Genomic DNA, 23956 nt, shown 5'->3' with positions numbered 1-23956 from the left:
TAAAAAAAACACGGATTATAATTATGCACCATTTTGATGACCGACAATAAAAATGAATGAAAGATTTGATGCATGTACGACGCCCTTAATTTTAGTACACTCTATTTGACATTTATACATTAAACTCAGCAACCCTGCGTCGTCAAACTGACGTGTGTTCTATACAGTCGTGTCATCTCGGTCTTTCGCACGATTCATGCGTAAGTGTGCAACAAAAACAATTGAAATGGTGTGAAAAGGTGTCAATTGTCAAATAAAAAGGTATAATTCTCTGTTATCTGAGAAAAATTATAAATTTTAGCAAATACCGACACTTTTGGAGGAAAAATTTCTTTTACAAATAAAAAGCTAGATTCAAGCATTTGAAGGCGTTTAAAAAGTCTCAATTACGCTATACAGAGTAAGTGGAGAATGCTTATATTAATAAAATAAATTTGATGGTATTCTGTGTGTATACAAATTTTCGTAATTATTAGAATATCCAGTGTACCTCTACCTGGGGAACTGTTCCTGAGTAATGTTCAAGTTCAATTTTAAACTGAAAAAATCTTTAATACATAGAAAATATGTTTTTGATTAAAAATGGTGTATGGTCAAAGATCATCGTGGCGGTTAGGGCAACAAAATGCGTTTTATTGATAATACAGCACAGCATCACTACTTCAGGCAGACTAGAGAAATAACTAAATTCACTTTACAAACAAATTCCCGAAATTGCTGTGATTTTCCATACCTATATCCATGATTTAACATTATTGTAAGGTTGGCGATGGACATTCCGATACACCAAATCTAGTTCAAGAAATGTTGCAGCAAGTTTCCTAATCACCATTTTATCCGAAATTTTTTAGCTTATGTATTTGTTTTTCAATTTTTCCAATTAAATCAAATTTGCCCATTTGGTTTAGATAGTTGACGTGCCATTTGTGTATCGAGTAATGTAGTTTAAGATACGGAAACAAATTTAGTTGCACGTGCTTACAACATCATGCTGCTGAAAAAGCAATGATTGCTATGAAACACTCTTCGAAAGTAAGACCGATACGTGAACGGTCACGAAATGTCATCGAAATAACCAAACGGAAGCTCAAAAAAACTGGCCGTTTGCACATATGGATATTGCTGCTAAACTTGGCGGTTCCACATAACAAATATCATGCTGGTTGCATGTGGGACAAAGTTTATTCTGGATAAGTAAGAGCTGTACCTGTAATAGTGTTACACCCTTTGCTCTTCTGCAGAAAATCTTTTACCGGCTTATAAGGCTGAGGCCACCTTATATTTTTCTTGATCAAAGGGCAATGTTCATGATGTTCACTAGAACAATAACATCATTCGCCACATTGACCCACTAGGTGTCACGGCGAATCTCATCTCATCATATTACTTACAAAGCAACCCCATTATTAAGAAGATCATCAAACAGTTATCTATTGGATACCCAGGGTTGAAGCAATTCAACAGAGTTTATTTGTTACGCTTTTGACGGCGCTTCATTTTGTTGTGCAATTTCGCCTCACTATATAAAGGATGCGCAGGAATCATAAAGAGGCCTTGCGTGGCAGTTCCGAGCATAATGTTCCCCGCATATGTAAGATGGGGCCCAAAGCCTTACGAGTGTTATCGAGTTGATGGCCCCTTTTCGGAAGCAGATTCGGTACCAAGCCCGACCATCTCGGGATTCAAGGGGTTGTGTAGCGCAATATATAGCTTCTCCAACCCAATTGTCAACCTCACCATCGAGCGGCGAATCGCGTTTCACTAACAGACGAGGCTCTGGCGACCCCAAGCTCCTCATGGAACTTGGGGGTGGGGAGGGAGGGAAGGTGAAGGTGTGAAGGGGCGTGAAGGTTTAATGTGGCCATATAAATCGTTCCCGAGATGGTCGGGCCAGCACCTTAATGGTGTTGTGTTACCGGAGCGTATCGGATCTGTATCCGACAAAGGACCATCACATCAATAACACTCCCCAGCCTTCGGGGAGTAACCTAATCGCTACAACAACAACAACAACCACATGCGACCTTCGCATCCCAAGGCAGTTGGTTCTATGTACGGGAGCGACTCGGGATTTTTCAGAGTAAACCATTTAATTTGTTGCGTCTCCCTCATAAATTGTCATCCTACCAGCAGCTCCTTGCAGTGGGTCTGCTCCATATTCTCTTGCTCCGGGAAGGTATCGAATCCAACCCGGGTCCGTCTCCTGACCCCGGTCCTGAGAAGTGGTTTTGCTGCGTCTGCCGGAAAAGAATTTTTTTGGAGGGTCATACTCTTGTCAGTGTGTCTCGTGTAAGGGATGGTTGCATCGGACAGGTTGTTCTGGGCTAGATCACAAAACAAGACGTCCACGTAACTTCTTTAAATCTTTTGTGGCTCCTTGCTGTTCACACCCAAGGGCGTATCGGATCTGTATCCGACAAAGGACCATCACATCAATAACACTCCCCAGCCTTCGGGGAGTAACCTAATCGCTACAACAACAACAACAACCACATGCGACCTTCGCATCCCAAGGCAGTTGGTTCTATGTACGGGAGCGACTCGGGATTTTTCAGAGTAAACCATTTAATTTGTTGCGTCTCCCTCATAAATTGTCATCCTACCAGCAGCTCCTTGCAGTGGGTCTGCTCCATATTCTCTTGCTCCGGGAAGGTATCGAATCCAACCCGGGTCCGTCTCCTGACCCCGGTCCTGAGAAGTGGTTTTGCTGCGTCTGCCGGAAAAGAATTTTTTTGGAGGGTCATACTCTTGTCAGTGTGTCTCGTGTAAGGGATGGTTGCATCGGACAGGTTGTTCTGGGCTAGATCACAAAACAAGACGTCCACGTAACTTCTTTAAATCTTTTGTGGCTCCTTGCTGTTCACACCCAAGGGCGTCCCGTAGTCTACGCCTTAGTGCCGCCCCCCCCCCCCCCCCCACTACCTTCCAGCAGCCCCGCTGCTCAGCAAGCCACAACAAGTACCCGCTGTTGCTCGCGCCCCATGCCGCCACCAACTCATACGGCTGCTCCCACTCACACCTACAATATCCGTAGTAGAGTCGGAAGCAATGCCGGGCATCAGCCCCTGCCCCCGTCTTCTCCCCCCCTCTTTTTCGGCAGCAATCGTGTAGGTCTGGGAAACGGACTCTTAGTACCTACCTCCTTTTGCACCGTTTGGTAGCACAGAATATATATGTTTGCGACATCCGCCCAATGCAGCACCTGCCGTGGTCGATGCCACTTTCCTAGATGTTCTGGTTTCCGCGACGGCAACCCCCCGACGGTTTTCATTGCGCCATGTTTCCAGGCCGCATACCAAATACACCGGGTACCCCAAAGCTTACCCAAGGACGTCCAGTCCCAGGGCCACAACAGCAGTTGCGTCCTAGTCTTTCACAAGCCAGGCGTAGTCACCCGACACTTACTCCCAGAGTGACTGCTATTCAAGAGACTAAACTCACAGCAAGATCTGCTCTGGAGACCTGTTCTGGGTATAATGTCCACAGAAAAGATCGCAAGAGCGGAAATGGAGGCGGCCTCGCGTTTATCATACACCACTCTGTGCAATATCATATATCCCGACATCGGCCGCAGGGACAGTGGCTTAGAACGCCAAGGCTTATCTCTCCGGTCAGACGATGAAAACCTAAAAATCATCAACATCTACATCCCTCCTGCCACCTGTTGCCCAGTAAACGCACTTTCATAAACTTCAAAAAAGGAAAGTGGGACGAATACATATCCTTTACAGACAATCGCTTTGCTGCCCTCCCTATCCCGACTGATGCTCGCCAAGGGTAGCGTGCTTTCCGGAAGGTCATTGAATCTGCCTCGGCTCGCTTCATTCCCGCGGGTAGAATTCCCGAAATTCGGCCTCACTTTCCGGCGCAGGTGCAAATTTAGCGAGAGAACGTGACCTTATAAGACAGCTCGATCCCGGCGACCCCCAAATAAGGGATACAAACCAACGCATCAGATTGCTTGTGGATGAACACAAGCAGGCGAAATGGGAGGAGCACCTAAGCGGTTGTAACTCTCTGCCAGTGTACGAAAGCTTTGGTCCACCGTAAAGTTCCTATCGAATCCGTCCAGGCACAATGACAAAATTTCCATCGCCTCTGGCGATAAAGTGTTGTCGGATGTGAAAAAATGGGCGAGCGCTTTCTCCTGACAATATCTATTGCATTCTACGGTCGACAAAGATAGACGGAGGGCGCACATAAACATAAATTCAGCGCGTCTCCAATTACCATCACCGTCAAAGAGGTTGAGGACGCCATCGGTCATGCTAAACCATCCAAAGCAGTGGGCCCAGACGGCATAGCCATGTCGATGCTTAAAAGCCTAGGGAAAGAGGGTTTCAAATATTTAGCACATGTCTTCAACCTGTCTCTTTCCACCTTTGTCATTCCCGAAAAATGGAAAATTACCAAGGTGGTCCTGCTACTAAAGCCTGGGAAACCAGCTAATATAGGAGAGTCATATCGCCCGATATCTCTCCTATCGCCATTAGCTAAGACGCTTGAAGCCATTTTGCTCCCCTACTTCAAAGCAAATCTGCAGCGAACCTGTCATCAGCATGGCTTCAGAAAACTACATAGCACCACCGCCGCGCTAAATGCCATTAGCACCCAGATAAATTGCGGTTTAAATCAAAACCCCCACCATAGAACAGTACTTGTTGCGCTAGACCTATCAAAAGCTTTTGATACGGTCAACCATGGCACGTTACTGCAAGACCTGGAAGGGTCTACCCTTCCCCAATGTCTTAAAAGGTGGACCGCAAATTATCTGGGTGGTCGGCAAGCATCGGTGCAATTTAGAAACGAAACATCAAAACCAAGAAGAATTAAACAAGGGGTGCCACAGGGTGGTGTCTAAAATGCTCAATATAAAGTTTATTTGAAGAATGAATCTCACACCATATATAAAAAATTTAAGACTAACATATTCTTGAAAGTTAACAAGATCAATTTAATATCAACAGGTGTTTCTATCACAAAGTAAAACATATCATTTTTTCCTCCCCAATTTTTTACAAATTTGTGTTGTATAAAAATCTGATTTTAAAACCGAAGATCGCTTTGATTTTTCCGCAATACTTGTATGCAGTTGAGATGCCTCAACGAAATCTGAACTTTAAAATAAAAAATAAATGTAAGGCGCGATAACCTCCGAAGAGATCTAAGGCCGAGCTTCTCTTCCAATTTGCGTCGTGCTCCTCTTGATTTTCCCTACGAATTGGCCGGACGGGACCTACATGTTTTATGCCGACTCCGAACGGCATCTGCAAGGCAGATGAGTTTTCACTGAGAGCTTTTCATGGCAGAAATACACCCGGAGCGCTTGCCAAACACTGCCGAGGGGCGACCCCGCTTAGAAAAATTTTCTTCTTATTGAAAAACCTTATTTCTAAAATTTTGATGTTGCTTGCCCGGGGTGTGAACCCAGGGGATACGGTGTGGTGGGCGGAGCACGCTACCATCACACCACGGTGGCCGCCAATCTGAACTTTGCTCTGATATATTTAAAGTTTTTGATGCATGAGCTATCGGACATTCGCTACCATCAGGAAACACATGCGATAAAACTGCTCCAATGCCATATGAAGATGCAGCAGTTGCTAATATAATAGGTAAGGAATCATCAAAATGAACTAACTCTGTCATTTCAACTATTTGACGTTTCAACTCATTAAAAGAGTCTTCCTACTCCTTTCCTCAAAGAAACTTTTTATTTTTCTTTCGTAGTGCATTCAATGGAGCAGCAATCTGAGAATAGTTCTTAATGAATGAACAATAATTCACTTTACCCATAAATGACTGTATTTCGTCCAAATTTCTCGGATACGGAATTTTCCGTATCGCTTCTGTTGGATCCTTTGACTGTTGAGTACCAGATGCACTTGTTATATGTCCCAACTACTCAATTTTGTTTTGCATAAATGAGCATTTTTCAAAGTTACAAGAAAAGCCACTTTCGTATAATCTCTGAAATAATGATCTAAGATTTATAATATGTTCCTCGTCAGTATCACCTCTGCAAGTGATGTCGTCTAAATAATTAACGCAACCAGGAATACCACTGTCTGTTCAATCAAACGCTGAAAATTTGCTGGTGCACTTGCTACGCCAAAGGGTAATCGTTGATATTGAAAAAGGCCTAAAAGTTTATTCACAACAAGCAAATTTTTGGACTCATCGTCAACTTCATCACATTTATTTTTGATACCTTTAATTGTGCTCTGAGTTGCTTCATATGTTTCTGCTATCTGCAAAACTTCCTTTAATGTTGGCTCATCCTTATGTAATGCTGCTGTCCGGACCGACTCATCAGTGGAATATAAAACAATAATATCACGAATGAGTTCATCAACAAATTCCTCATTGCAATTTTAAGTTTTACATACAAAAATACATTCTCTAGCCATACCTTTTAAGGCAGTCGGTTCTATGTACCGGAGCGACTCGGGATTTTTCCCGACCAAGGCAGTCGGTTCTATGTACCGGAGCGACTCGGGATGTTTCCCGACCAAGGACTGTCATTTCAGTGTGACCCCATCTAATTTGTTTCGTCCCTCTCACAAATTGTCATCCTCCCAGCAGCTCCTTGCAGCAAGACTGCTCCATATTCTCTTACTCCGGGAAGGCATCGAATCCAATCCGGGTCCGTCTCCTGACCCCGGTCCTGAGAAATGGTTTTGCTGCATCTGCCGGAAAAGAATCTTTTTAGGACGGTCATACTCTGTTCAGTGTGTCTCGTGCAAGGGATGGTTGCATCGGACAGGTTGTTCTGGGCTTGATCCCATAACCCGACGTCCACGTAACTTTTATAAATCTTTTGTGGCTCCTTGCTGTTCACGCCCAAGGGCGTCCCGTAGTCTACGCCCAAGCGCCCCCCACTACCTTCCAGCAGCCCCGCTGCACAGCAAGCCACAACAAGTACCCGCTGCTGCTCGCGCCCCACGGCGCCAACAACTCAAACAGCTGATACCACTCATAACTACTACCTTCGTAGTAGAGTTGGTAGCAATGCTGAGCATCATCCCCTGCCCCCGTCTTCTCCCCCCCCCCCCCCTCTATTCCGGCAGCAATCGTGCAGGTCAGGGAAACAGACTCTTAGTCCCTACCTCCTTTTGCACCGTCTGCCAGCACAGAATATATAGGTTTGCGACATCCGCCCAATGCAGCTCCTGCCTTGGGTGGTGCCACTTTCCTAGATGTTCTGGTCTCCGCGACGGCAACCCCCGACGGGTTTCATCGCGCCATGTTGTCAGGTCGCAAACCCAAATCATCCGGGTACCCCAATGCTTGCCCAAGGACGCCCAGTCCCAGGGCCACAACAGCAATTGCGTCCTGGCCTTCCACAACCCAGGCGTAGTCACCCGTCACTTACCCCCAGAGTGGCGACGTCTCCCCTTATGCACTTCAGAATTCTGCAGTTAAACTGTAATGGACTAACTGGGAAGATTACGGAGATAGTAGATTTCATGAAGCGGCACAACATCCGCATTGCTGCGATTCAAGAGACTAAACTCACAGCAAGATCTGCATTGCAGACCTGCTCTGGGTATAACGTCCACAGGAAAGACCGCGAGAGCGGAAATGGAGGCGGTCTCGCGTTTATCATACACCACTCTGTGCAATATTATATATTTGATCCTGGCATCGACCGCAGGGACAATGTCTTAGAACGTCAAGGCCTATCTGTCCGGTCAGGCGATGCAAACCTAGAAATCATCAACATCTACATCCCTCCTACCACCTGTTGCCCCAGTGGCTACCGCCCTAATATCAGGGCCTTACTCACTGGCAACAATCGCATTATCTTAGGCGATTTCAATGCCCATCACGATCTATGGCACTCAAACTTGCGGGCGGGCAGTAGGGGTGAGATGTTGGCGGATCAAATAGAAGAAACGACGTTCTGCACAATAAACGGAGACGCTCCACACGTATGGTAGGAAGCTGTCATAGTTCGCCAGATATCTCAATCGTGAGCGCAGAACTCGTAAACTGCGTCAACTGGCAGCCGATGGTAATATTGGCATCCGACCACCTGCCTATACTTATTTCCCTCGAGCGTACCGCCGACTTCATCGTCACCGAAAAACGCACTTTCATAAACTTAAAAAAGGAAAGTGGGAAGAATATAAATCTTTTACAGACAACCGCTTTGCTGCCCTCCCTATCCCGACTGATGCCCGCCAAGGGGAGTGTACCTTCCGTAAGGTCATTGAATCCGCCTCGGCACGTTTCATTCCCGCCGGGAGAATTCCCGAAATCCGGCCCCACTTCCCGGCGGAGGCCGCAAACTTAGCGAGAGAACGTGACCTTATAAGACAGCTTGATCCAGGCGACCCCCAAATAAGGGATATAAACCAACGCATCAGATTCCTTGTGGACGAACACAAGCGGGCGAAATGGGTGGAGCACCTAAGAGGTTGTAACCTCTCTACCGGTGTGGGTAAACTTTGGTCCACCGTAAAGTCCCTATCGAATCCGACTAAGCACAATGCATCCTACGGTCGATAAAGATAGACGAAGAGCCAATAGACACGCACATAAACACAAATTCAGCGCGTCACCAATCACCATCACCGCTAAAGAGGTTGAGGACGCCATTGGTCGCGCTAAACCATCCAAAGCCCGGACGGCATAGCCATGCCGATGCTTAAAAGCCTAGGGAAAGAGTTTTTCAAATATTTAGCGCATGTCTTCAACCTGTCTCTTTCCACTTTTGTCATACCCGAGAAATGGAAAATGGCCAAGGTGGTCCCGCTACTAAAGCCTGGGAAACCAGCAAACATAGGAGAGTCGTATCGTCCGACATCTCTCCTATCGCCAGTAGCAAAGACGCTTGAAGCCATTTTGCGCCCTTATTTCCAAGCAAATTTGCAGCTAGCCTCTCATCAGCAAGGCTTCAGAAAACTCCATAGCACTACCACCGCGCTAAATGCCATTAGCACCCAGATAAATTGCGGTTTAAATCAATACCCCACCATAGAACAGTACTCGTAGCGCTAGACCTTTCAAAAGCTTTTGATACGGTCAACTATGGCTCGTTACTGCAAGACCTGGAAGGGTCTACCCTTCCCCCATGTCTTAAAAGGTGGACCGCAAATTATCTGGGTGGTCGGCAGGCATTGGTGCAATTTAGAAACGAAACATCAAAACCAAGGAGAATTAAACAAGGGGTGCCACAGGGTGGTGTCCTATCCCCACTTTTGTTTAATTTCTACATATCTAAGCTACCTTCACCACCGGAAGGAGTCACAATCGTTTCCTACGCCGATGACTGCACAATAATGGCCACAGGCCCAGGCCCAAAGATCGATGCGCTATGCAATAAAATAAACGGCTACCTCCCTGATCTCTCCAGTTTTTTCGCCTCGCGAAACCTAGCATTATCACCGGCTAAATCTTCCGCGACCTTATTTACAACATGGACGCCCCAAATGTCGACCATTTTGAACATCCACGTCGATGGCACTACGCTACCGACTGTCCTACACCCCAAAATCTTGGGTGTGACGTTTGATCAGGGTCTACATTTTGGTGAGCACGCAGCCGCAATTGTTCCGAGAATTCAGAGCCGTAACAAAATCCTCAAATCCCTCGCTGGCAGTACTTGGGGAAAAGATAAAGAAACGCTCATGACTACATACAAAGCAATTAGCCAGCCGATTACGTGCTACGCGTCACCCATATGGTCGCCAAGCCTAAAAATCACCCACTGGAAGAAACTACAGGCCTGCCAAAATACTGCTCTCAGAATCGCCACGGGCTGTCTTCTTATGTCCCCAGAACACCATCTGCATAATGAGGCGAGAATACTCCCCATCAGGGAGAGAAATGAGATGCTGACCAAACAGTTCCTGTTGAATACCCAGAAACCTGGGCATCCCAACAGACATCTGATTGATGAACCAGCACCGCCTAGGGGCTTAAGGAGTCATCTCCGTAAGCATTTTGAGGAAATACGGCACCTGAGAACCCAGCCGTATGAAGTGAAAAAACACAAGCAGGTCCTTGGTGAACTCCACAAACAGGCGTCGGACCTTTATGCCGGGAATTGCCCGGTGAATCCAGTACTTAACGAATATTATCCAAAACTTGCGGAAGAGGAACGCATACTCCCCAGGGAAACGCGTGTCACTCTTGCTCAACTTCGTTCTGGATACTGTAACAGGTTAAACTCTTACCTATCCAGAATCAACCCCGACATACAAAATGTATGCCCCGCTTGCAATGTGTCCCCACATGACACCAACCATCTCTTCAATTGTAATGTGGAACCAACGCTTCTAACACCCCTTTCCTTATGGTCCACCCCTGTTGAAACGGCAAGTTTCCTTGGACTCCCGTTAGAGGATATTGATGACAATTTGTGATCGGTCGCGGTTATTAGGTGGGGCGAGCATTGCTACAACAACAACAACAACATACCTTTTAATTCAGCTACCTACTGAGTATTAGATTCCGTATCCCTTTTATTCCTCTTATAAAAATCATACCTAGATTTATTAACATGCGTTTTTGACTTGAAATGAATGTTATGCTTTCCAACGGGTTTCTGAATTAAACGAAACGTCGTATCACCAACCCATGCTAGGAAAAATGATTTCTTTTTTTCTATGTCCAAGTGCCTCTTATATGCATCGAATTCGTTGTTGTGATCTTCGAAAGGATGAAATTTGGGAACTGATATAGAAGTCGGTGTGATGCTCACACTAGGACTGTGTCCGCTTATTCAATAGTTGTGTAAAAAATATTGCTGTTGAGCAAATATAGTTTGCGTGAATTCTTTTGCCATTGTAGGATTTCCGCAATAGTTGCTTCCATTATATAAAAAAAATGTTCTCGTCGCCAAATAAAATGTTCAATATAAAGTTTATTTGAAAAATGAATCTCACACCATATACAAAAAATTTAAGACAAACATATTCCTGAAAGTTAACAAGATCAATTGAATATCAACAGCTGGCGCACAGATCGATGAGCTATGCAACAAAATAAACGGATACATCCCTGTTTCTGCACCTCGCGAAACCTGACATTATCACCGACTAAATCATCGGCGACCTTATTTACAACATGGACGTCCCAAATGTCGACCATATTGGACATCCCCGTCGATGGTATTACGCTACCGACTGTCTTATACCCAAACATTTTGGGTGTGACGTTCGATCAGGATCTACATTTTGAAGAGCATGCAACCGCAATTGTACCGCAAATCCAGAGCCGCAATAAAATCCTCAAATCTCTTGCTGGCAGTACTTGGGGTAAAGACAAAGAAACGCTCGTTACTACTTAGCAATTGGCCAGCCGAATGCATGCTACGCGTCCCCCATATGGTCGCCAAGCCTAAAGACCACTCACTGGAAGAAGCTACAGGCCTGCCAAAATACTGCCCTCAGAACCGCCACGGGTTGTCTTCTTATGCCGCCAGAACACCATCTACATAACGAGGCGATAATAATCCCCGTCAGGGAGAGAAATGAGATGCTAACACAACAGTTCCTGTTGAATATCAAGAAACCTGGGCATCCCAACAGACATCTGATTGATGAGCCAATACCCCCCAGGAGCTTAAGGAGTCATCTCCGTAAGCATTATGAAGAAATACGGCACCTGAGAACTCAGTCGTATGGAGCCAAAAAACACAAGCAGGTCCTCAGCGAACTCCATAAACAGGCGTCGGACCTTTATGCCGGGAATTGCCCGGTGGTCGCCAGAGCCTCGGCTCTTAATGAAACAGGATTCGCCACGGATAGGTGAGGTTGACAATTGGGTTTGGAGAAGCTATGTATTGCGCTGGCAACCTGAAAGGGCTGCGCTACACAAACCCTTTGAACCCGGTATTTTAGTCGCCTCTTACGACAGGCATACCTACCGCGGGTATATTCTAACCCTCTAACCTTTTGCTGCTTCTATCAATATAATCAATTACAATTATCTCTAGAATTTTTAAGATCGGCGTTGCGCTCTCTGTATTTTGTTTAGTACGAAATATATGTAATGATGTGTTTGATGCCATGTGTGTATGCAATTATATTTTGCTAACATTGACCGTCGTTTTATTTTGATGATTCGGCAGTCAATCGCTGATCGCCAATCGATAAAATACAACTGTAGTTTCTATTAGTAAGCAATGTAAAATAAAACAAATTGATTTGTTTTTAAGGTGATTTGTGTACTTGTTATGGCTCTCTCAGTGATCTAATTCAATGAAACATTTTATATTTAAAAACATTTAGTATTTGAATATTGGTAATGGGTGAATATTCCGCTATGTCACTGTCTTTCATATTTGAGATTTTTAAACGCATTAGTATATATTTTTTGTAGACGGAACAAACATTTCTTATTCACCTAATTGATTTTTGTACCCAGCAATCATGCGGAATCAGAAAGGAGTTCTAATTCGGATTATTTACGCTCATTTATGAGTCCGGAATGAGTGTATTTCCCTTCCTGCAATCATCGTCCGATATGAGCCTTCTTTCATATATTATGTGAGCCTAAATAGGAGTCCAATCAGAATGTTATTACGCTCGAAAACAGCTCATAATTTGCTTCTTATATGACTCTTTGCGGAGTCTTTTATGTGCTTTATATTATGGATTAGAATTGGCCAGATCAGGAGGGATTTTTGACGCATGGCTTTAAAAATGGAGAAGCATACCCTCAATATCGGTTGGGAAACAGGTATTTCAAAGGAAATACAAGTCGGACATGCCAACCTTAGCTCTAATTAAATACAAAGAGGGATCGATTGACCATCCAGGGCATACTACGGAGCAAGTTTTGTCGTTACAATGAAAAAGCACGAAGTAATACATTGTTAAAATGTTGATCATTACGGAGATGATTAGAGAGAAGTGTCCATGCTTATTTAAATCGGGAATAGCAACAAGACACGTTATAAACTATGATTTTATTCAAATTGGATATGAAACAAAATATGAATATTTCTTCCAAAGCTGCCCTGTTTGCTGAGCACTCTTGGCAATATTTTTTTTTTTTTTTAAGTACTGAATTTATTTAAATACTTCATAGACCATATTTCTCCTCTAGGCGGCAATGGGAGAGGCATATGTTTATCCGCCAAAGGTGTGTCAAGGTCAATACTCCAAAACTTTGGAACGGGTCTTTATCGTTACTACATAAATAATAGCATATTCGTTTTCCTGCGATACGAAATCACTTTTGATAATATTGATTTGAAAGTCGATATAACCTGTCCTTAATATGAAAAGAAGGACGGCCACCGTGGTGTGATGGTAGCGTGCTCCGCCTACCACACCGAATGCACTGGGTTCACACCCCGGGCAAAGCAACATCAAAATTTTTTAAAAAAGGTTTTTCAATTAGAAAAAATTTTCTAAGCGGGGTCGCCCCTCGTCAGTGTTTGGAAAGCACTCCGAGTGTATTTCTGCCATGAAAAGCTCTCAGTGAAAACTCATCTGCCTCGCAGATGCCGTTCGGAGTCGGCATAAAACAAGTAGTTCCCGTCCCGCCAATTTGTAGGAAAAATTAAAAAGGCGCACCACGCAAATTGGAAGAGAAGCTCGGCCTAAAATCTCTTCGGAGGTTATCGCGCCTTACATTTTCTTATATTTTTTGTTTTAATAGGAAAAGATTGGAAATTAGAGCTTTTCAGCACTTATTCAGTTGGAATTCAGTCTTTAAAGAGATATTTGCTGTGCGCGTCTCTTCCAAACCTCCCAATATATGTTGAGTTGCATCGAAATCTTCATGCCGGATTCGGGAAAAGATTGTCAACATCTATAACACTCCCCAAGGGGACGATCTTCATCGCTACGACAACAACAACATATTGGTTACAAATAACAGTTGAATAGATGGTTTGTACCATGTGAAGATGCACCGCATGCAGGCATACATCACGTATGACGGAGGCTTATTTGGGTAAGAAAAAGTTGAATCTTGTTCAATATCCATTTGCGCGACTCTCACCATCAATATAGAACGGCTGACATCTAAAAAGACAGTGAAATTTAAAAAGTTTTCAAAATAGAACTTGAAGGCAAAACAATAAAGATTTTCTCTTCGAGTTGATAGTAGCCATCAAGCCCTGTATTGGTAAATTAGTGAGTTGTTGTTTTTGAAACCACAGGAGCTCTCCCCGAAAGTTTATGGAAGTTTGAAAAGACAAATGGTATAAAAAAGGACATAGAATGCCTTAGATCGAAGCGTAATATTATATATCAACTGTTATAAAAGCAACACAAACAGCTGCTTTTTCGAGACATTCGAAAACAAGCGAGCCTTCAGACAAAGATAGGTAGATCATTCGCATCATAAATAAATAAATAACTCGTATGTAACAGACTCATACGTTAAGATGGTTACACAAGATTTGAATGAAAACCTTTACGGACATTTTCAATTCAAAGCAGCAAGCCTAATTCCAATTTTTCTACGCTTATTTCAACTATTGTTTAAATCATCATCATTTTAAAATTTTCTTCATTCTTGGTCTCCCTTTTTTTTTTTTTGTATAAGCTTAGGGCATTGTATGTTAAAATGGCAAACAGATTAATGTATCATACAATTTTGGCAATAAATAAACTTAATGTTATATATACAACAAAATTTTATCCTAATTTATATCTAAAAATAATTTTATAGTTTACAATAACAGACGCATGAAAATGTACTTGTGCCTACATTAATATATTCCTATATGCAAATGTATATTAGGGTGCGTAGCAAAGAAGGTTGCGTTTTTTCACCGGAGAATATGTTTGGCAACAAGCACTGCTTTCGACCTCCCAGAGGGTACGGGTGCTTAGAGTTTACCCCAGGCAAGTATGCCTGTCATAAGAGGCGACTAAAATATCCAAATGATGTAAGGGATTGTGTTACGTAACCCTTTCATGGGGCTGCCAGAGCAATTTTTAGCTTTTTAAATTTTTTCGCTACAACAACCGATAACCGAATAAACAGCAGGAAAATAAAGTCCTCTTTCTACTAACAATAATCACGCCTTATTTGGTTCTTATATATGTATTGGCATATGGCAGGGAATCTCCGTACGGATAGTAAAATACTCAAACTTAAAATGATTTAAAAATTGTTCTCAAATATTTCGGTGGTTGTTCTCAAATATTTCGGTGGATAAACAATATGTACATTTTATAATTGCGATAAATAAATAGAAGTTGGGGCAAGCTAATGTACTGTGACGAATATTAGCAACACTAAGGGATACTATCATCTCTAAGCCAATACTAAGCAGTGACTTGTATGCACATCAACAAATCAATCATTATGTCTATACATATGTCCATACAAGCAGCGGAGAGCAACGCACAAACACATGCATATATCTGAGATACTCCCAAAAGTAGTCAATAATCTGAGGAAGTATCACCCACATATACACGCGCATATGGCTGTGCGAGAAGCTAAAATAATCGTGCATCTGTAGTTATAGCTGAGAAATTTGTAGCTGTTAAACGAGTAGTAAATTCTAGAAATAGAAACGCCTAGAAGTATGCGAACGAGGCATCACAGAGTATTCAGTTTGATTTAAGCACGCCATATGTTGAGAAGTAGAAGTGTTATTGTGAAAGTAGTCTAATAAAGGCCATTTTGCATTATTGAATATTGGAGTTATTTATTCAATAGTTTAGTGATTCGAACAGAAGGCTGCAAATAAGCGGAATTTCCCAAAATTCGTTACAGTACGTATGTGTACCAACGTACACACATTGGACATTCCTAAACCTTCTACGAATCAATGATATAATAACCTTTTCATGAAATGTAAAATATAGGTACAAAGTCTTCCTAATTAGTGCATATGTGCAATTTTGTTAGTGAACAAAAGCTTTTGCTCAGAGAAAGACAGAATCACAAAAAAAAAAATTATTTCTTTGAGATAATCAGCCTTATTGTAAACTTCGCGTGAATGCAATTCCCAATGGAAAAATTCCCACATTTGTTCTGTTCTCATTGTAAACTTCACATGTGAAAAATTTCCCATTTTCGAAAAATTACCCTAACCGTCAACAAATTTTATTCCACGTGAATGTATAGAATTTGTTCGCAAAACTGTAAGTGGGGAACAACACTCGATAAAATGTAATGATTGTTTATTGCTTATTAAACTTAGTTAAGAATTATTTTATATCACATTAGGTCTATAAACAAAACTCAGTTGACTTTCTTAGTAAGCACTATGGCCGAAAATCCTGAAATAGGAAAGGGGTTCCAAAAAAAATAAAGATAAAGTGCTGACTTTTTGGAAGAAATTCAACAATTCCCTCAATAGCATGGACCCACCATCAAAATCAATCTCCGAATGGAAAAAGGTGACTATCAATGCAATGTGGCTATGGAATGTGCCATAATTTATATAGCCATTGCTTACAGGTTTGGATTGATCAAAAACCATACGTACGAAACAAGGCTGTCGAAAATACCAAAAGACCGATGGAGAACCTTGCAAGCAACATCTTTTTTCTGTATTAGAACAGTCAATTTTGGATATAACTGCGTCAGTAGCAGCTGCGGAAGGTGTCGAAGATGGCAAGCCTTTTGGTTTGAATGCAACGAAATCAACTGCTAAGCAACGTGAAAATAACAGTAGTGATGAAGACAACAGCTCTAGTGAGGACTGTGAAGTGGAACTTAGTTGCATGGACAATAGCTTGGACGAAAATAGCACCGAAACTGCCGGTGACACGCAAAGGGAAAGTGCTTTGCCTGCACAAAAAACCAGCCAGCAAACTCGCAAAAAAATTAACCCTTCGGAGCTATTAAACATTGAACTAGATGATCAAAAAGAAATGAATGACAACGTCAGAAAGGACTTGGAAATCCAGAGTCATCACTATACTGAAATAGAAGACCACTTAAAGGAATTAAACCAAAGCCTCGAAAACTTTCAAAATATTCAAAACAGTTTACTAAAGGAATCAAAACGCCACAATTCGGAAATTGAACCGCTCAGAAAAATTGAAGTTGACCGTAAACTCATACTTATAAACAGCCAAATCGAGGTTCAAAATTTGAAAATACTAGCTGTAAAGAAAATCTTAGGCATTAATTAGAATGTTTCGAACGTTTTTGTAAAAAAATTAATTGTATGTACTTTATTTTTTCAAATTGGTAAAGCAAGATTAACAATAAAGCCGCTTTTGAGGTAATACAAATCAGACATTTCTTTGAAGAGTGTCATTCAATTATAAAAACATTTTGTCATAAATTTACATAAGGCAATTGCCTATATTTGCTCTAATACGCTTAGCATCATTGAGGTATGATGAATGCGATTCAGATTCTTCAAACTGCACGTGTTCAGAAATTTCCGGTTGAGAAGCTCTATTTGAAATAAAAGGTGTGTCATCGCATCGATACTTTAAGCATATATTGTGCAACGTGCAACAGACATTAGTAATTTGAGCTGCTTTCTTAGGCGAATAATGTAGCTCCCTGTCTCCTAGTACACACCTCCATCTATTTTTTAAGACGCCATTGGTCCTTTCCACAATGTTACGTCCACGTGCATGAACCTCATTAAATTTGCTTTCTGTGGAGTCCTCTTCCGCTGATCTGTGGGGTGTTAGCAACCAAGGCTCCAGTGGATATCCAGCGTCGCCTATGAACAAAATTTGATTTTGGGACTTACAGATTTCATTAGCAGCCAAACATTTCTAGTGCCTAGCAAGTAATCCTGCTCCATTGAAACCCTCAATTCACTTGCATTCCAAATTAATGAGTCATGGCAGGCTCCAGCGTGTGTAGCATCGACGTATCTTATTGCCATTTTGTTATCACATACCTGCAGATAAAATTATTAACATGCGTAAAAGCATACACAAATTTTACCAATCTACCAGCAAAACGTTCATACTATAGTAACCCTTTCTGTTATAATATAAGTGTTTATTATTCCTAGGGCCTATAATTCTAACGTGTGTGCCATCTACGCAGCCAATAATGCCTGGGATATTAAATTGTTGATGAAAATCCAAAGCAATTTCACGCATTTCGTCTTTAGTAGGCCATTTTATCCACTGATTGCAAAGGCACTCCTGCGATAACCCAACATCCACTTGCCTCCCTACTCCATTTTGGTATGCTCCTTAACCAAAAATCTTAGAGCAGCTGAAAGCTTTACGACTGTGTCTATTGCAAAACGTTTACGTGCCACTGGCAGACCACTGTGCAATATACCCAACCAATATTTGAACGCCGGCTTATTTATTCTATACAATTTGTGAAAGCTATGTATAAATAGTTAAAACGCGATTATTTATTTGGTTTACGAGTATAATTATTTGCATGTTTACCTTGCATTGGGTAATTCAAGGGGATTACACTTGTCGCGTAATATCCTCCTGGACACTCGTTCAGCCAATTGCTGACTGGTATTAGTTTCTTCTTAAATTAAAAAAAGGCGCAAGTAAGCACTAATCATTACAATTTTAATATTTAACGCAAAAATAAAAATGTTTGACTACACAACAGCAATTTTTTCTGCAAAAATTTGTTAACAAAACATGAGTGATGTTCACAATAGCATATTCGAAATACGAATATAAGGATTGATTCACATGAAATTAACAATACGAATTTTTCGTTCATGGGAAATAAAAAAATCATGGGATTGATTTATTCACATGAAGTTTACAATAAGGCTGAATATTGTAACGAATTTTGTGGAATTCCGTTTATTCCAAACCTTCTGATAACGTTCGAATCGTTAAACTGTTGAATAAATAACTCCAATATTGAATAATGCAAAATGGTCTTTTTAGACTACTTTGAGAGTTCTTCACAATAACATTTATACTTCACAACCAATGGCGTCCTTAAATAAAAACTGATTCCTGATTACTCAGCTTGCGCTGCTTTTATACTCTCCGTTGCTTCATTCGCAATTTTGAAATTTTGAAAATTCTAAAAACCGTTCGAACTTGGAAACTTTGCTTCTCGATAACGCAAAGATCTGAAACTTCGAACGATGCTTTGGGCTTTATTAAGTTGGAATATTTAGGATAAAGGAGCTTTCTGGAGATAGGGATCGAGATATTTAAAAAAGAAAGTCAATTAACAAAATGTGGAATCTTTCGACCGCTATTTGAGTTGCTTCCGGTAGAGCTACTTTCTTGAAACTAAGAATATACGTCAGAACCCCAAGACAATGCAACATGAGGGAAACAAATTTTCGCTTAATGATCCAGGGATCGTCAAAATTCAAAAAATCGTTCCAAGTTGGAAATTTTGTTTCGAGTAACATGGAACTTTCCGATAACCCAGTGACTTGAAACTATGAACATAGCTTCTGGCTTTAGGTTGTAATATTTATTCGATATATTTAAAAGTATTGAAAAGTCCACTTAGAATTCTCGTTCATTTGATCGATTTTTAAACAACTACTCATTGAGCTAGAAACATGGAACCTTACACATAGTTCAGGTCACCTTGACAATGCTACAAAAAGGGAAAGAAGATAAAAAAAATTTAAGTATAAATGGACCAGAAGAAACTAAAAATGTTTCTTGTTGAACTTCGATTTTCAAATTTTAATACAACCACTGCACGGTGGGGTATTCGATCAATCTAGCTGGCCAAAACTAAAACAGCAGTTATTTCTGTTAAAAAAGTAGTTGTCTCACTTCATTGTTACGAAAGGTATTTTACTCCGCATTTCTATTGATACTTTTAAGTAGGGTTGTCACCTCACATGCTTTTTTATATTTCTTTGTATATCCACTACCATCTCGGAAACGACTTAATCGATTTGAATCAAATTTGGTACATCGATTTACATTTTAAGACTTTTCACCTAGGTTTGCCACTGAGGACGTTTTCACAAGGTCGCCAACTTTTGCCAATTAGGGTGTCAGTCTCTTACAAAATTGATCACCACTCAAAAAATCGCGGGTATGCGCAGCCGTTTTTGTTATTAAACTTTGAAATAAACACAAGCTTATGTATTGCCAAAAAATTACTGACATGATAGGTTAGGTTAGGTTAGAGTGGCCACCGCTGCGAGCACCAGAGCACTTAGGCCCAAAAGGTCCCATTGTGATACCACGTGGATCTCTCCCCTACTCAAACAAATGGGTCGATTCAGCAAATGTCAGGAATTTCTTAGGTTCCAGACACTGTTAAAATTTTTGTAAGGAACAAAAATATAAAGGTGGAGCGCGCATTGCCGGACTAAGGTAATGATTATATCGAAAGTATATTTATTGTACTCTACCTTTAAATTTTGATCCTCATAAAAATTTTTACAATGGTTATGTTAATTTTAATATCAAAACCCAAAAAGAGTAATAAATAAATGTAATCGCGATAACCTCTAGAGATCTAAGGCTGAGCTTCTCTTCCAATTTCTGTCGTGCTCCTCTTGATTTTTCCTATAAATTGGCCGGACGGGACCTACATGTTTTTTGCCATCTCCGAACGGCATCTGCAAGGCAGATGAGTTTTCACTGAGAGCTTTTCATGGCAGAAATACACCCGGAGCGATTGCCAAACACTACCGAGGGGCGACCCCGCTTAGACAAATTTTCTTCTTCTTTTTAAAACCTTATTTCTAAAATTTTCAAAAAGAGTATGCCTTTGTTAAAAAGAAACCTTTCAGGTCATTCTTGACATCCTTCCATTATATCTAGCTGTATATCGCGTGGCGGCAACTTCAGCCCTGCGCCTAAGGGAGTTGTATTGGAACAGTAATACCACAGAACCATCTAGTATAATAAACAAATACAGTTTCCTCCCTCCTAGCACAGATCACTGTGCGACCACAACAGTTGCGGAAGCCAACTTTATGATAAACATTCGCAGTAGCTATGACTGGACGGAGTCGGGTAAGTGTTTTGCTATTGACTGCAGCATTTCCATATACATGGACGGCTCCAAGCTAAACGGTAGAGTTGGAGGAGGAGTATACTCAAGGGACCTTGACCTCCAGCTCTCTTTCAGACTACCCGTCCACTGCAGTGTATTCCAGGCAGAAGTTTCAGCCATCATGGAAGCCGCAGCTAGGGTGGGGACATACAATGTCCGCAAAGAAATCTTTATTTTCAGCGACAGCCAGGATGATCTCTTATCTCCTACTCGTTCAATTCTGAACTAGCACTAAACTGTCGCCGATCTCTTCAAGATATGTCCCAACAGAACCGTGTACACCTCACATGGGTCCCTGGACATAGCGACATCGAGGTAAACTGCATTGCAGATAAACTCGCTAAGCTGGGTACAACAAGGCAGATTCTTCCTGATCAAGAACGCTTAGGTATGCCGCTGGCCATATGCGAGCTAATGCTAAAAGAACACATCCACCGTCAAGCCGACGAAAGATGGCTACAGACACGGGGTGTCGAATATCGAGGGAAACCTAGCCAAAATGGGATCCTAAAAGATCCCGTCACGTGTACAACCTAAGTAGGGATACAATTTCCACACTTGCGGGGGTACTAACTGGTCATTGCCTTATAGGTAAGCATGCAGAAAGGTTAGGAGCGCCTTATCGTCGATGCCGCAGGAGCTGTAAAGAGGATGAGGAGGAGGAAACGGTGATTCATCTCATCTGCAACTGCCCGGCACTAAGCGGAGAACGGCAGTGCTTTCTTGGTGCTCCATTTCTAGATAATCTGAGCCAGGTTGTGGAGTATGACGCCAAGGACTTGGTAGCTTTTATCAGGTCCTCAAAATGGTTCGAAGAGGAAAGGAAATTGTGTTATTCGTGGTATCACAAAAGGCCTAATATAACTGGCCTAAGTGTGCCCTCGGGCAGACACCTACTTAAAAATGTGTTTTCTTATTTTTATTATGATTCTAACACTGATACTAATACATAGATTAAAGTAGATCGTGTGCCATAAGGAAATATAGAAAACGATAATTGGTTATCGTGACTTTGGTTATAAGCTTATCTTCTAATGTGGATTACACTGAGGACATATAGTTTTTAAGCAGATAAATTGACAACGAGATGACATGAATACCCCAAACTTAATTGATTATTGATGCTATACCATAACTATTTGATGCCATAGTTATACCACGCCACCAGAGCTGCTATAATCAACTAATTTGTAATTTAATTTGGCATAACGGCTCTATAAAGTAAAATACACCCTCCCTATAAACTAGTTCTTATTTATACAATCATATCTAAAAGATCGTTACTTCTTCGTTAAACAAGGTGTGGAGCAGAGTGTCCTTTTTGAGTGCTTAGCAGGCGTCCCGTAAGGCAGTGTAATGGACCCAATACTTTATCTACTTTACCCGTTTGACCTCCCAAGAAGGCTTCACTATAGGCACGTTTGCCGATGATACTGCGGTGCTGGCCGTTGATCCTAAACCTAGCGTGGCTTCACTCAAGCTCCAAGGAAGTTTAAATAAAATTACCAATTGGCTTAAAGAATGGAGGATCAAATGCAATGAATCAAAATCCGTTCAAGTGACGTTTACTACCAGACGTAACACTTGCCCACCCGTTAAACTCAACGATATTAATATACCACAAAGCGACGAAACAAAGTACCGTGGTATGCACCTCCACAGAAAATTAACTTGGAGGACCGACCCACATATTCAACAAAAGAAAAGCCCTTGGTATCAAACTAAGAAATCTGTACTGGCTTATGAACCGAAATTCGCAATTATCAGTTGATAACAAAGTCCTGCTTTACTCAGCCATCATAAAACCCCTTTGGACATATGGAATACAACTGTGGGGAACTGCAGCAAACTCAAACATAGAAATTCTCCAAAGATTCAAATCGAAAACCCTTAGAATGATTGTTAACGCACCCTACTATGTGACTATCCATCCATGCCCAAAGTTTATTAGGTTTAATTAATTGTGAATTACTTTTAAAAAACCAAAAATTTAGATGTATTCTATGTATACAGTTGTCAAAATATATTGGATGCTAAAAAAAAAATTTTATTTGTTGCGTCTCTCTCAGAAGCTGTCATCCTCAGAGCAGATCCTTGCAGCGAGACTGATTCATATTCTCTTGCTTCGGGATAGTGCCGAACTTAACCCCAGCCCAGGGAAATGGTTTTGCTACGTGTGCCGGAAACGAATCTTTTTAGGACGGTGACACTCATGTCAGTCCGTCATGTGCAAAGGATGGTTGCATCGAACGTGGTGTTCTGGGCTAGATCACAACATTCGTCAACCCAGAAATTTCTTCAAAACCTTTGTGGCACCTTGATGTTGGCGCTCCAAGGGGGTCTCCCATTTAGTCCGTTTGTGTTGATCCACCGTTCGCCTTATTTTCATTTTGAAGTCATTTGCGATGATCACACATTGTCTTGCTAAGATACATAAAGAAATACAAGGCGCGATAACCTCCGACGAGATTTTACGCTGAGTTGCTCTTCCGATTTGCGTGGTGATCCTTTTTAATTTTTTCTAGAAATTGGCCGGATGGGACATCACCTACTTTAAAGTCAAATAATTCGCAAAACAGTTCAGTATACCGAAATAATAATATCAAGTAAGGACGGGACTGTCTTCGGCTGTGCCGAAGACTTCATACCTTTCATGAATGGGACTGAATAATAATCTTATCCCATTCGTAACCTCCAAATAATCGGCTGTATAACAAAAAAAATATATAGTGAACAGATGTACATACCTAAGCGATTTTTAAAATAAATATAAAATAAAAAATAGGTAGGTCCTTTGTGTGAGGATGCAAAGTTTCATGTTTTTTTGTGGTCTGCATGTAAAAGCTATGAATACGAATCACGTATTTCAACAATATATGACGTAAACGTAAGTATTTCATGATCAATTTTGTTATTTCATAGCAATCCATGTCAAAAATATTTAGAAAGCAGATTTGCCTTTGCTATTAATTCATTGGGAAAAGTTTCTTGTTTCAACTATAATTTTTTAAAGCGCTAAAATAATTTAAATAAAAATTTCTATCAAACATATAGTATTGATTTTTTCCCAACAATA

The 23956-nt window shown here is 41.4% G+C and overlaps 1 protein-coding gene across 2 annotated transcripts in view; it reads left to right on the top strand.

Annotated features, from left to right (window-relative positions):
* Positions 1–261: 261 nt before the first annotated feature.
* atl (atlastin GTPase) overlaps positions 262–23956 on the top strand; it is a 93443-nt gene continuing 69748 nt past the window's right edge. The window contains exon 1 of one of the 2 annotated variants that reach the window (XM_067761178.1): positions 262–400. The gene's annotated coding sequence lies outside the window, so the exon portion shown is untranslated. Of the gene's footprint in view, positions 401–12122; positions 12170–23956 lie in introns of those variants that run through there. The other variant, XM_067761181.1, reaches the window with a different exon arrangement.

Source organism: Eurosta solidaginis, chromosome 1 (genome assembly GCF_040869045.1).
Source record: "Eurosta solidaginis isolate ZX-2024a chromosome 1, ASM4086904v1, whole genome shotgun sequence".
In the NCBI taxonomy this organism is placed as follows: Eukaryota; Metazoa; Arthropoda; class Insecta; order Diptera; family Tephritidae; genus Eurosta; species Eurosta solidaginis.
This window is presented reverse-complemented; position numbering and strand designations above follow the sequence as displayed.